Source organism: Amblyomma mixtum, chromosome 3 (assembly GCF_055824585.1).
Source record: "Amblyomma mixtum isolate Tamu chromosome 3, ASM5582458v1, whole genome shotgun sequence".
In the NCBI taxonomy this organism is placed as follows: Eukaryota; Metazoa; Arthropoda; class Arachnida; order Ixodida; family Ixodidae; genus Amblyomma; species Amblyomma mixtum.
Window position 1 is genome coordinate 37,137,052 of NC_143014.1, and position 12,589 is coordinate 37,149,640.

Below are 12,589 nucleotides of genomic sequence, written 5' to 3' on the forward strand. Positions count from 1 at the left end.
CTGGTTAGGAACACTAGAAACGCCACCTGGGAAAACCTGGGGGATTTCCTGGGCAGCGACCACTGCCTTCTTCGCATTACGCTTTTGGCGAAGGCAGCCCGCAAAAACTGGGGACAGGCCAAAATAACCAATTGGCAGCAATTTCGAACTCCTGACATCCCTCCCGTACTATTCTCCGACGGCTATACGGAGTGGGCAACACAGGTCACCAACATACAAAAACAACACCACCAACGAGATCCCCGCGGTGGACACTCACCTCCTGCATCTGTGGGAGGCGCGCCGGAGCTTAAAAAGACGGTGAAAGAGCCAAAAGACGAGTCGCAAGCTTAGAGCTCGCATTGCACAACTTACAGAGCAGGCTGCGGCATATGCCGCACAGCTCACAGACTCCAATTGGATAAAACGCTGCAACTCGGCAGCGCGTCAGATGAGCTCGAAGGGGAATTGGCGTCTCTTACGCAGCCTCATCGACCTCTCTTAAACGAAAGGGAGGCGCAGAAACAGCTCCGGCAGGCTCTGCATGGGTACCAAGGTACGACGGCGCAACTTACGGACGCTTTGCGCGACAGGTACCTTTGCTGCACAAATGGCCCCGTTGGGCCTGAGTACACGTACTCCGGCAAGCCAAATGACGCCCCTTTAGACGCCCCTTTTGCATTGCATGACCTTAAGGCGGCCCAGGCTAAAATGTGCCGAGGTGGGGCACCGGGTCGGGATCACATAACAGTGAAACTGTTGGCGAACCTCTCGGACTCGGCCTATCTCCATTTGCTACAATACATAAATCAGATCTGGGATGGGTGTCCATCCCTTCCGAATGGAAAACATCGCTTGTAACTTACATACCCAAAGCAGGTAAAGCCGTGAGTACGGACAACTTGAGACCCATCTCACTGACCTCGTGTGCGGGAAAGCTCATGGAGACGATGGTACGGGATCGCCTCTCTCCATACATTGAGGGTAAGGGCCTCTTTGCAGACACTAAGTTCGGGTTCCGTCCGCATGTCTGCACAGGATGTCCTACTCCAACTACACAGGGACATAAGATGACCAACAGCCATGCAACAAAACGACAAGGCCATTCTCGCCCTCGATCTTAAGGGGGCGTTTGACAATGTTAAACATGGTACTATACTGTCTAACCTGAACACCACTAACTGCGGGGCGAAGGTCTTCGCCTATGTGAGAGACTTTCTCTCTGCGCGTAAGGCACTCCTCCGGATGGAGGACGAGGAATACGGCCCGTATTCTATGGGTACATGGGGTACACCACAGGGGGCGGTGTTATCACCGCGCTCCTTTTCAACATCACCATGATGCACCTGCCCGGCCAACTGGCTCAGGTGGCGGGGCATCAAACACGCGCTCTACGCAGACGATATATTACAATCTGGACCACCGAGGGGAGCCTTGGGGAGATGGAGGACCGCCTTCAGCAGGCCACCTCCATAGTCGATGCATGTGCTGCCGACTGTGGTCTCCAATGGGCGCCCGCCAAATCAGAGCTTCTACATGTCAGGACAAATAACAAGGACAACACGTCTCTACACATATCTCTGTCAGGCGCTCCCATCAGAGAAGTGGCAGAGCTCCGGATCCTGGGTCAGTTCATTAATAACAGGCTTAGGCCGGACTCTGCTATAGCGAAACTCAAGCGCATAGGTGAACAGGCGCATGATCCACCGCGTTTTCAACAAGCGGGGTGGTCTGCGGGGCAGAGACGCGCTATACGGCTCGCGCATGCCTTCGTGACCAGCCGGATCCTCTACGCCGTGTACCTACGCACCACCAAACAAGAAGACGAACGCATTGACGCTATCATCAGGAAAGCAACAAAGCGAGCACTGGGCCTCCCGGTGGCTGCCTCCAACGCCAAACTGAAGGCGTTGGGGGTGTTATATTAAACTTCTATCAGGAGTTGCGGGAGGTCCACCCTCGTGAACCAATATACGCGGCTATCGCAGACGGCTCCTGGGCGCCGCCTGCTAAACCGCTTACACATCCAACACACATGCATACCAGAAGAGACGGCGAACATTCCGGTGCTGTGGCGCCATATGCTCTGGGTTGCTCCGTTCCCGCGTACCATGGACACGACTTCACATGAAGGCAGACAAGCGCGGGTTCGCACGCTTGACAGCGTTGAAGATGTAGGGGCCTGGAGTTGACTGACTCGTTCAGCCCCGCAGGTCCCGGCTCCGAAGGACGGTGTCGAACTCCGCTATGGAGGAAACTGTACAGAAGGTTTATTTTACATATTTACAGTCGAGATGGGAGTGTTTCGGTCACAAAACAACATCCCGTTAAATAGGTTTCGGATTCCCCAGATCCCTGACTGGGGAATAAAGTTCGGAGATCGATGTCCTATAAGATGGGCATATGTGGACACTGGTGGTACCACCCACGGCAGGGGCGGTGCTGGGCTCTCTCGCTCTCTCGCAGCTCGGTCGATGGAAAGGGGTAGAGAATGACTCATCAAACTGATGTGTCAATTTGACCACTGCAGCAAGTCTTCTGTTCGCTGCCTTCATGGGAAAGAAGTTTCCCGCAGTCTCCCAGCAGGTGAATGAACGTCCTCGAACTCCCCCGCCGGACGTCCGAAACACGAGACCTCTGTCGAGGACACAGCCGCCTTTGAATCAACAGCAACCGCTTTACCTTGCGCAGCACCACTCCGTCCGGCGACCTGAGGACAGACTCGGCCACTTGTCGCCGCCGCCGCCGTCGCCTCTGCTTCCGCCGCTGCTGCCGCCGTCGCCAGCCCTCGCCGCGTCTTTGCTTCGCGATGAGTCACGTCTGGTACTAATTCTTCCCAGGCCCGTGTTCTCCGATCTTAACAGGAGGCAATATAGATCTAAACAGGGCGTCTACTACGTGGACATCACAGGGCCGTCGCCCGCGGGATTCTGCACGGCTGCCGCAGTCCACCGGGGAATTAATGTCGATGGGCTATCTTTTCGGGCCCCAAATTCAATGCGAGCGGAGGAAGTTGCAATAGCTCTTGCTGCCGCCGATCCAAAATCGAGAACGGTTATCACAGATTCTCGCCGGGCATGTGAACACAATCTTGCTGGGGAAATATCACCTCTTGCCTCCCAAATTCTAAGACTGGCTCCCGCCGATCCAACTCGTACAAACGTAATCTGGGCTCCTGGCCACCAGGAGGCAATGAGGCCGCTGATGCGGCCGCCAGGGCGCTCATACACCGGGCTTCTCATCCTAGCTCTCCTGGCTCAGAAGCTCATAAGCCGCTTCTGCGGTTCCGCGAGATCTTAATTCATTACTGCGACAGCCACCGCCTCTACCCGGCACCTGCAAAGGGGCTGAGTAAGGCGGAGGAGCGTACTCTACGGCGTCTGCAGACAGGAACTCTTCTCTGTCCTGCCATCGCCAAACACTTTGATCCGAACATAGATGGGCGCTGCCCGCACTGTGGAGAGATCTGCGATATCTTTCACATGGTGTGGGCATGTACTCAGAATCCTCACCTTCCCCCACCCCCGCCCGAGAGGCATGGGAGACTGCCCTCCTCAAATGCTCCACACTGGAGTCCCAAAGGGCTCTAGTAAAGCGGGCGCGAGACGGGACCTCGCCGTGCGGTGTCCCGGACTAAGGATACCGGCCATGTAGCGGGATCTTCTGATCCCCAACCTCTCTTTATAAAAAAAAAGGTTTTCACCACCACCGCCACGGTACGCTGAAGACATAAGAAAGAAGCTCTGTCGCTACATGCGGTTTCTCATCGGTATTGCGCTACTCGCGTTGTAGCGTTACGTAGCACTACGCCATTCACATGGCTGCACTTTCGTGCATGGCCTCGCAGGGAGGACGCGCATCGCATACTTCCACCATAACAGCAAAGCTCGCAAATAATGGTCGTCTTTATGCTTGCTTGATATTATCTATGCAATTACTAAAAAAATGGCTAGTAAATGCGTCAAAATGAAATTTCAAACTAGCCAGAAAGTAGCCAGGTAGCCAACCTGAAATTTTCATCGCCAGACGGGTTTGAAGGTTTGAAGGTTTATTAAAACGAAATACAAATGAGTTGTAAGTTTCATAAAAAAGTTAGTACAGTAGGAGGTCCCAAAGTGAAAACTGTCTGGGGGACCTCCCGGGGTCGTAAAGTAGCCAATTTTGAGCAAAGTATCCACCAACGGAAACCCTGATCGCAGCCGCTATTTTCATAGAGTTTCTAAATATTACCTAGAAGAAAAGCTGGCGCCACCGTCTATGCGAGTTTTGTTAGAGGGCAGTTCATCCACCGTGGAAATGCCCCTTCGCAAATTATGTGTTGCGTGGAGGCGCTGTTTTACAATCAATATGTCCTGTAATAAAATATGCGTACTGCACATTGCTGTAAGTGAGCAGAAAAGCAGATGGGCGTAAATGAGCACCGAATTTTTTCATGGCGACAGAGGGCTTTCTCTTCATGGCGCTAAATATAGCTAACCGTTGTTAGCGAACCTCCCGATGCAAGGGGAAACAGGCAACCGCAGCGACGCCGACTACGTGAAGACAGCAGCGGTGAGCCTCCTTCCAATACTCTGACTCCTTGAAGTGAAGCGGTCAGCTAGCAGCAACCCATAAATCATCGTCATGTCCCAAGACAGAGAAATAATCAAGTCGCTGACGACGCTCACCGAACAACTAGCCCACGTACAGCTGTTGGCAGCCCAAAACCAAAGCAATGGACTAGTTACAGCAATACCGGACTTACCGGCATCCATTCCCGCCCTCTCGGGCACCGCCATTGCGGGAGCCGGAGCGAGAGAGCAAAAGGGAGTGGATATCGAATGTCAAGATGGTGGCGGGGCAGGCCGGCTGGAGGGACGGTGTCATTTTCGCTGTTGCGGCGTCGAAGCTCAGCGGGACTGCCTTGAAGTGGCACAGAGCAAGGGGGAAGCAGCTGGAGACCTGGGAGAAATGGGCGGAGGAGCTGCAGAAGGTCTTTCCCGACGACGAGAGCAACCCGCTTGCCCTCTACGAGAGAATGCTCCGCCGTACGCAAGGTCCAAGCGAGTCCGTTGTCGACTATTTTTTAGACAGAGTTACCTCTGCACAAAGTGCGATATCAAGGAGCACACTTCGCAATGGAAGAACCTGATCATTGCAGGCCTGCAGAACGCAAACCACGCTGCGATCACTACATCCTTGGAGATGCTTGAGGCGGCAAAAAGCCTCGAAGCTGGGGAGGCAGCCTACCTTAGCTCTCATCGAAGCCACCGGCCACCCAGCCAGGGCGGAAGCGAGCATGTGTCGGCCACACCAGCAGGCGTGGAAACGAAGCCGAAGCAGATCGAGCAGCACGTTAGCGCTGAAAGAACCGCAGAACCGAACTGTTACAGATGCCGGAAATACGGTTACGTTGTCAGAGACTGCCCGATGCACGTTCACCGCAGCATCAACGAAACCATAAAGCCGGGGACTACGATGCGCTCGTCGACACCGGAAGCTCAGTTTGTACGATCAGCGCATCCGACGCCATGGGTTGTTGCTCTTGCGTCGAAAACGACAACCTGGAGCTGCATGGATTTGGCCAAAGCCCTGTCAAATGTCTTGCAAAATTCAAAACAACAATAGAGATTGATGGCGTGAAAGGCGAAGACGTCTCGCTTCATGTCGTGCCGGATACAGCCCAGTACTTCTGTTATCATTGGTCGTACCTGGACGGAGCTGCCTAACATCGCCTATGTCAAGGTCGACAATACATTAAAGATAATGGACAAAAGAGATGAAACCTTCAAGCATCTGGAACCCTTCACCCAAAATAAAGCCATCAAAATCAAGACAAAGAACGATGTAGCCCTCGAGCCACGTTCCGTGAATTTCATCACAGCAAGTGTACACCTCGAAGGCGAGATTGATGCCCTGTACCAGTGAAAGGGTACGATGACTGGAAGCGTGTTTCATGTTACCAACAAGCAGCTCCGTGTACCTGTGGCAAACACTTCCGACTGCGAGAAGGTTCTGAAGAAGGGGATCAGCCTGGGTCGAGTAGAAGTAAAAATTGACACAGCTGAGCTCAGTACAACGAGCGAAACAACGCAAGTGAAGACGACAAGCGCGGATCCGATTCATGAAAAGGATGTTGCAACAGGTAACGGTGTAACGACTGAGGAACATCAAGCCCTACTCAAACTCCTCAACCAACACCGCGAGTGCTTCGCAACGAATATTGATGAACTAGGCTGCACCAACCTCATCAAAATGGACATTGTACTGAAGGAAGGAAGCACGCCGGTTTCTTCTAGACCCTACCGAACAAGCAAAGAGGAGCGTGAGACAACACAGAAAATTGTCAGCGAGTGGAAGGCAGCAGGAATTGTGACGGAGTCACGGTCTCCTTATGCAAGCCCTGTACTTCTCGTTCGCAAGAAAAACGGCGAACCGCGGCTTGTAGTCGATTATCGGAAGCTGAATGCACAGACATTCAAGGACAAGTACCTCTTGCCACTAATTGATGACGCTGTCGAGCAGCTCGCAGGAAGCAAACTCTTCAACGCTTGACCTTGCACATGACTTTCTCCAGATCCCTTTGAAGGAATCTGCAAAAGAGAAGACCGCCTTTGTGACCCCAGACGGAACATGGAAGTTTGAAAGACTCATTTTTGAACTTTCGAAAGGACCGACAGAGTTCCAGCGCCTTATGAACACAGCCGTGGGAAATCTCCGTAACACCATAGCAGTAGGCTACTTGGATGACATCCTTGTACCTGCCAAAAATTTCGAAGAGATGCTAGAAAGGCTGACGAAAGTGTTTAGAGCTCTCCGCGACGCAGGACTGACACTCTGACTTTCCAAGTGTAGATTCGCGGATAACCAAGTCTAGTACCTTGGCTTCGTCATCGGTGAAGGCGGCGTGAGACCGGGAATTGACAAAGTAAAAGCAATCGACGAGTTCTCAGTGCCGAGGGACCTTCATGAAGCCAAGAGGTTTCTCGGACTCACCAGCTTCTTCAGACGCTTTGTCCCGCGCTACGCAGCGTTGAGCGAGCCGCTGAGTCGGTTAACTTGAAAAGGCAAGGCATTTCGCTGGGACCAGGATCAAGAGAACGCATTTCAGGCCCTGAAGAGCGCACTGACATCACATCCAGTGCTGCAGCTCTACAATCCGAAGGCGAGAACAGAGGTGCACACCGATGCCTGGGCTAACGAGTTGGCGGGCATTATTCTGGAAGCGGACGACAATAATGTCCTGCACCCCCTCTACTGCGTCAGCAAGAAGACCAGCCCAGCTGAAAGGTTCTACCATTCGAGTAAGTTGGAGCTGCTGGCAATCGTGTGGACCGTCGAGAGACTGAGACCCTTCTTGATTGGAGTCGAGTTCACCCTTGTGACTGACTGTCAAGCTCTCGTCTACCTGAATGCCACAAAGACGCTCAAGCCTCAGATAGCCAGATGGTTTGACATGCTTGAGGAGTATACCTTCGACATACGCCATCGGCCAGGTTCGAAGATGGAGCACGTCGACGCAATAAGTCGCGCTGGAGTTGGACCCAAGCGACCCGTGGGATAACGTCGTCGCCGACAAACTGGACATGTGGCTGACAATCAGCTTGCACGACCAAGCTTTAATAACTCAAAGGTCAGACGAAGAAATTCGTCGGATAGCTACCACTCTGGAAGAAGTCATGCGATCGTACTGCAGAAGAACGCGCCTTGACACAGAACTTCGTGCTGAAGGAGGGACGACTGTTTCGCGAAGCAGCGGCAAACGACAAGAAAAAGTTGTTCTACGTTATGCCTGAAAACATGCGAAAAAGCCTTTGTGTTAAATTTCACGACATGGCGAGCCTTCGGACGAAAGCGAGGGCGCTTTTGATGCCAGAATGGCCGAATGTTAGCGAACCTCCCGATGCAAGGCGAACGCGCGCAGCGGAAAAAGCGCAGTCGTCCGACAACCCTGGGCGATGGGGCGACCAGCAACCCTGGGGAGGAAGACGAAGAACGAGACGCAAGATGCACGCTGGACCGTACGCACCCATGTAACCAACCACTCTTAGCTTAGCCTTGTTAATAAACAATTTTAATAAACGTAAAAAGGCATCCTGCTGTTAATTCGCGCCCCAACGCGAGATAAAGCCTATAGCGAGGAAAATAATTTTTTGCTTTTAGTACACACTTTTTAGCGCAAATAATCTTGCAAAAAGATTGTTAGCGCTTAAAATAGTACACTATAGAAGCTTCCGTTTACGCACTGTGAAAAATATGAACATTCCACTGGTGTCGTCTGTTATTACGGGTTCGGGCCCCATGTCTGTGCATAGGCTATGGTTCGTACCATGAGAAACTTGCCCGAGCCCTCGCTTTTCTATGGGAAACTAGCTTGCACGCACAAAGTGCCGGCTCTCGCCATGTCCTGGCGCTGCGCTTACAGATCTTGCCAAGAAAAACATGAATTAGGAACCTGGCCTATCGGTAAGGGACGGCCGTGTTCATGCTGACAAGTGCAACATGCGGGTACTTGCGTGAATTAATTCGTGAAGTGGAAGTCGCCTGCATGAAATGCGCGGCCACCGCCAGCCTTCGAAATGAACCAAACGCAATCCTCGGCGAGTACGGTTAACGTAAGTTGCGCTTGTCGAAGTACTTTGCGCTGTCTCCAAGACTCCTACGAGAAATGTACAGAGTGGTCGCAGCAGCAGACTGTTGAGTTCTCATTTCACAAAAAGCTTTGTTCCCTTCTTTCACCTTTCAATGCAGAAGTAGCACAGGTTCCCGCTGAGCAAACCCAGCTTGCTGCGTAAATGGCTCCCAGCGAGGGGGCAAACGGACTTCAGGCCTAGCAGGCACAAGACACTGTGCTCAGCTCACTTCGAGTCAAGGGCCTTCGGATGCTTCGGATCTCAAATAAACTGCGTGCGTAGCTGCATTGATAGCTACACCGCCATAAAGCGCAGAAAACATCAGTAAGAACTACAGTGGTGAAAACGAAGTTGAACAAAAAAAAATCGAATTCGTAGCACAGTCAACAAGCCACCTGATGCCAATCCGAAGCGCTGTCTTCCCGGCATGCCTCGGGCGTCCATGGTGGATGAAGTGCAGAGACACCAGCTTTCCCTCTATTGAATAGTAAGAAAGTATATGGCTGTTTCACATGCTAAGCCTAACAGCAGTCGGCGGTGATCGAATCAGCACCCGCCTCGGCCGCAGTACGTACAACTGTGCGACCACACACGCCCGCACAGATGCCTCGAGCAATGTTCTCGTGAGAGATTTCAATAAAGGACATGCTTCAATGAGTCTAGAATTTCTCGAAGCATATCCTCCTTTCCACCGCGCAGAAAGCAAGGAAGCCCACACACTCGTATCGCGCTCACCTAACACCTCGACGAACACGTTCACTACATGCATGTGTGCGCGCGTCAGAGCGCGTATTCGGAGCTGGAATCGGCGGTAGCTCTCGTGAAAGTCCTCGAACATCATGGCAATCTCAGCCGGGCGCACGGAATTAACGGCCGAAATATTTTATTAATCAGAAGTATGCGATCTTAATATGAAGCGAGCATTTGTGCTTGCGAGGTGGTGAGACGATCGAAATACGATCTCTCTCTCTCTCTCTCTCTCACACACACACACACACACACACACACACACACACACACACACACACACACACACACACACACACACACAAAATAAATAAACAGTGATAACTGTCACAAAAGGCGTCATTGCAGGCGACACAGACGATGTGCTCCGCGCTCTAGTCGAAACGAGCGCCTGGGTCGCGCTAGAGATCGAACAAAACATCGCACGAAGAACCGCGGTCCTCTAGTCCATATAAAATGGCAGCGCGCGCTGCCCACTTCCATGCCACCTCTATGTCGTCTGCCAGTTGCCAGAGCCAGCCCGAGCGCTGCCAGCACAAAATCGTCCTGGCGAGGCTGGCTGCCCGCGGGCAGCCCAAACCGCCCAGCCAGAGAAGAAAAAACGCGTTCTTGGCAGCCATCGGAAGTGCGCGGAGCAACCCGAGAAAAACGAGCGCCTGGCCACCTGGCTCCGAGCTCTGGCAACCACTGGGCAGCCTGCAGGCCATGCCGCAGGCAGCCATGCGGAGGCGGATAATCGAAGAGGCCCACTAATGGCACCACTTCCATACAAGATGTCGAGTCTGAGCACGTGCGTCCGCCAGCGAAAGCATCAGCGTGAACAGCTGCGCGCGTCTAGTTTCTATACGTATGTACAAGTAGTTTCAATATGGAACAAACAGTTTGCGCCCCATAAGTAATTCTGTTGTCATTTCTGCATTGAAGTTGAGAACGCGTCGCAGCATTGTACGTTTACAGGAGAACTCTTTGGAACAAAAGTTTGTCTTTCACACGTGTACTTAATGGAGTAATCTTTGGTTTAGTGCGGGTCATGTGGTCCCTTTCATATTGGAGCTCCCTGTACAAGCTGCCAAAAAGACTACTAAGGCTTCCTCTGATAACATTACACTATAGACAGTATTGTGCATCTTTATCGCGAAAAAAATTGTTTTTGAGGAAGGGAAATGGCCACCCAGCCGAACCGCGCCGTAAGGGAAGGGAGGAAGGTGGGAGTGAAAGAGACGCAGGTACCGTTATAAAGGGGCTCCGCAATAATTTCGACCACCTGTGGATCTTTAACATGCACCGCCATCGCTCAGCATACGGGCGCCTTTGCGTTTCGCCTCCATCGAAACGCGGCCGCCGTGACCGGGTTCGAACTCTGTAACTCCGGCTCAGTAGCCGGCGCCCTAACCACTGAACCACCGCGGCGGGCTTTTAAAATTTTCCCCGCCACAACCACTGGCTTGTTTGCCGTGAAACTGCGCTCAGAACATTCGTATTGCGGTAACTTTTGTCTCGTAGAGAGTTTGACAACGGCACTTACTTGGTTCAGCCGTGCACGATGCAAACCCGTAGCTGGCTGCCCCGAGATCGAGGAACCGAAAGCCACCAACACCGGAGATGACTCCACCACTGACCTTGGGTGGCATCGTTCTATGACAACTCAAAACGTGGTGCCCTACTCTTTAAAACTAGGTCAGGGTGTCTTAGAACGCGCAGCTATAAAAAGAAATTTAACGAAGATGACGACACATGTAATGCGTGTGGCAGATCTGTAGAAACAATTGAACACCTCTTACTCTAATGTGATGGCATCCATCCGGATGTCAATGCAGGCACAGTCACTCTTCCTGACGCCCTAGGGCTTAGAGATAACAATGGTCATGCAAATAAATCTGTTGTGGAAGTTACAAAAAGCGATTGGAAGATTGGCGGCTCAAAAGCAGAGAGGTGACATAAGGTTAGAAGTGTAGAGAACCGTATTGATAGAAAATGGCTAATTTTAATAACAAAAAATAAAAAAGCCGAGCATGGTGGCAACTGCCATCACCCCGTTTCTAAGGGGACACTCCTATCTTCCATCCATCCATCCATCCACCCATCGGCGGAAGCCCGGCGTTGGCTGCTTAGATTCCTCGATCTCGGCACAGACGATTATAGGTGAGGTGCGTTTCCGAAGTTGATGCAAACGATCATGGAAAAATCGTCTGCCAGCTACTTCCGGTTCCAAATTTCTCCCACGAACTGCCTTCTGCATACCAATTAATTGCCCTGCATTCGTGCATCGTTTATTCGCTAATCTGTTTGTGCTGCGACATTGCGTATTGCACAGCATCACCGTAAGATCAGCTCGTGCTGTGCATGAACGCGACCTGAGCGCAGAAAATGACAATTACGAAAGGTACAAGTGTTTTCTCGTGGTTATAATATTGCCAGCGTATACTGGCTGTTCTGCGTATGCGCGGCAGTCGGCTGACATGTGTGCACGATTGAACTAGTTTAATTAGTTTTTTTTTTTTTTTGCTGCACCACAAGGCAACGAAGGCTGAGCTGGCACAGTTTAGCAAACGATTGATGTATTTGCCTCAAAGCGTGTAAAAGCTGCCAGTGGGCTAGCAGACTATCCATACATGCAACCGTGCGCACAGCGCGTCTCAACATTTCGCACTGCATACGCATAGAAAGCATCCGACCGTTTACATTATTTTGGTTGTACTTCATGCCAAAACACGCTACGAAGCAGAACAGAGTCGACGTCTAGTTGGTCTTGCGATGATGCAATACAATCAGCGGTGTTGCAGGGGAAATAAATTAGTGTAAGAAGCAAATTAACACAGTGACTGCCGTGAAGCAAGCCAGCAGGGAGAGAAATATGGAACCGGAAGTAGCGGTAGCAGACGACTTTCCCCTCTGCGCTGAATCTGGAAACGCACCTCACCCATTGGTTTGCACCACGGTGTGGTTTGCACTATAGTTTGCACCATGTGCGGCCGAAACGGGTAAGTACCCGTTGTCAAACTTGATATGAGACAAAAGTTACCGCAATACGGAAATTCTGTGCGCAATTTCACCGCAAACAAGCAAGCGGGTGAGGCAAGCAAATTTTTGCAGTCTTCACTATAAAGATGCACAGTACTGTACAGTATTGTACAGTCTTTGTCAAAAGTAACCAGGCTGCATGGTTTGCTTCTAGCTCGTACAGTGGAGCCCTTACAGCTCCCCTGAAGATGAAATGGGCGTTAAAGGTAAGGACTGGGCGTGTTCTTACC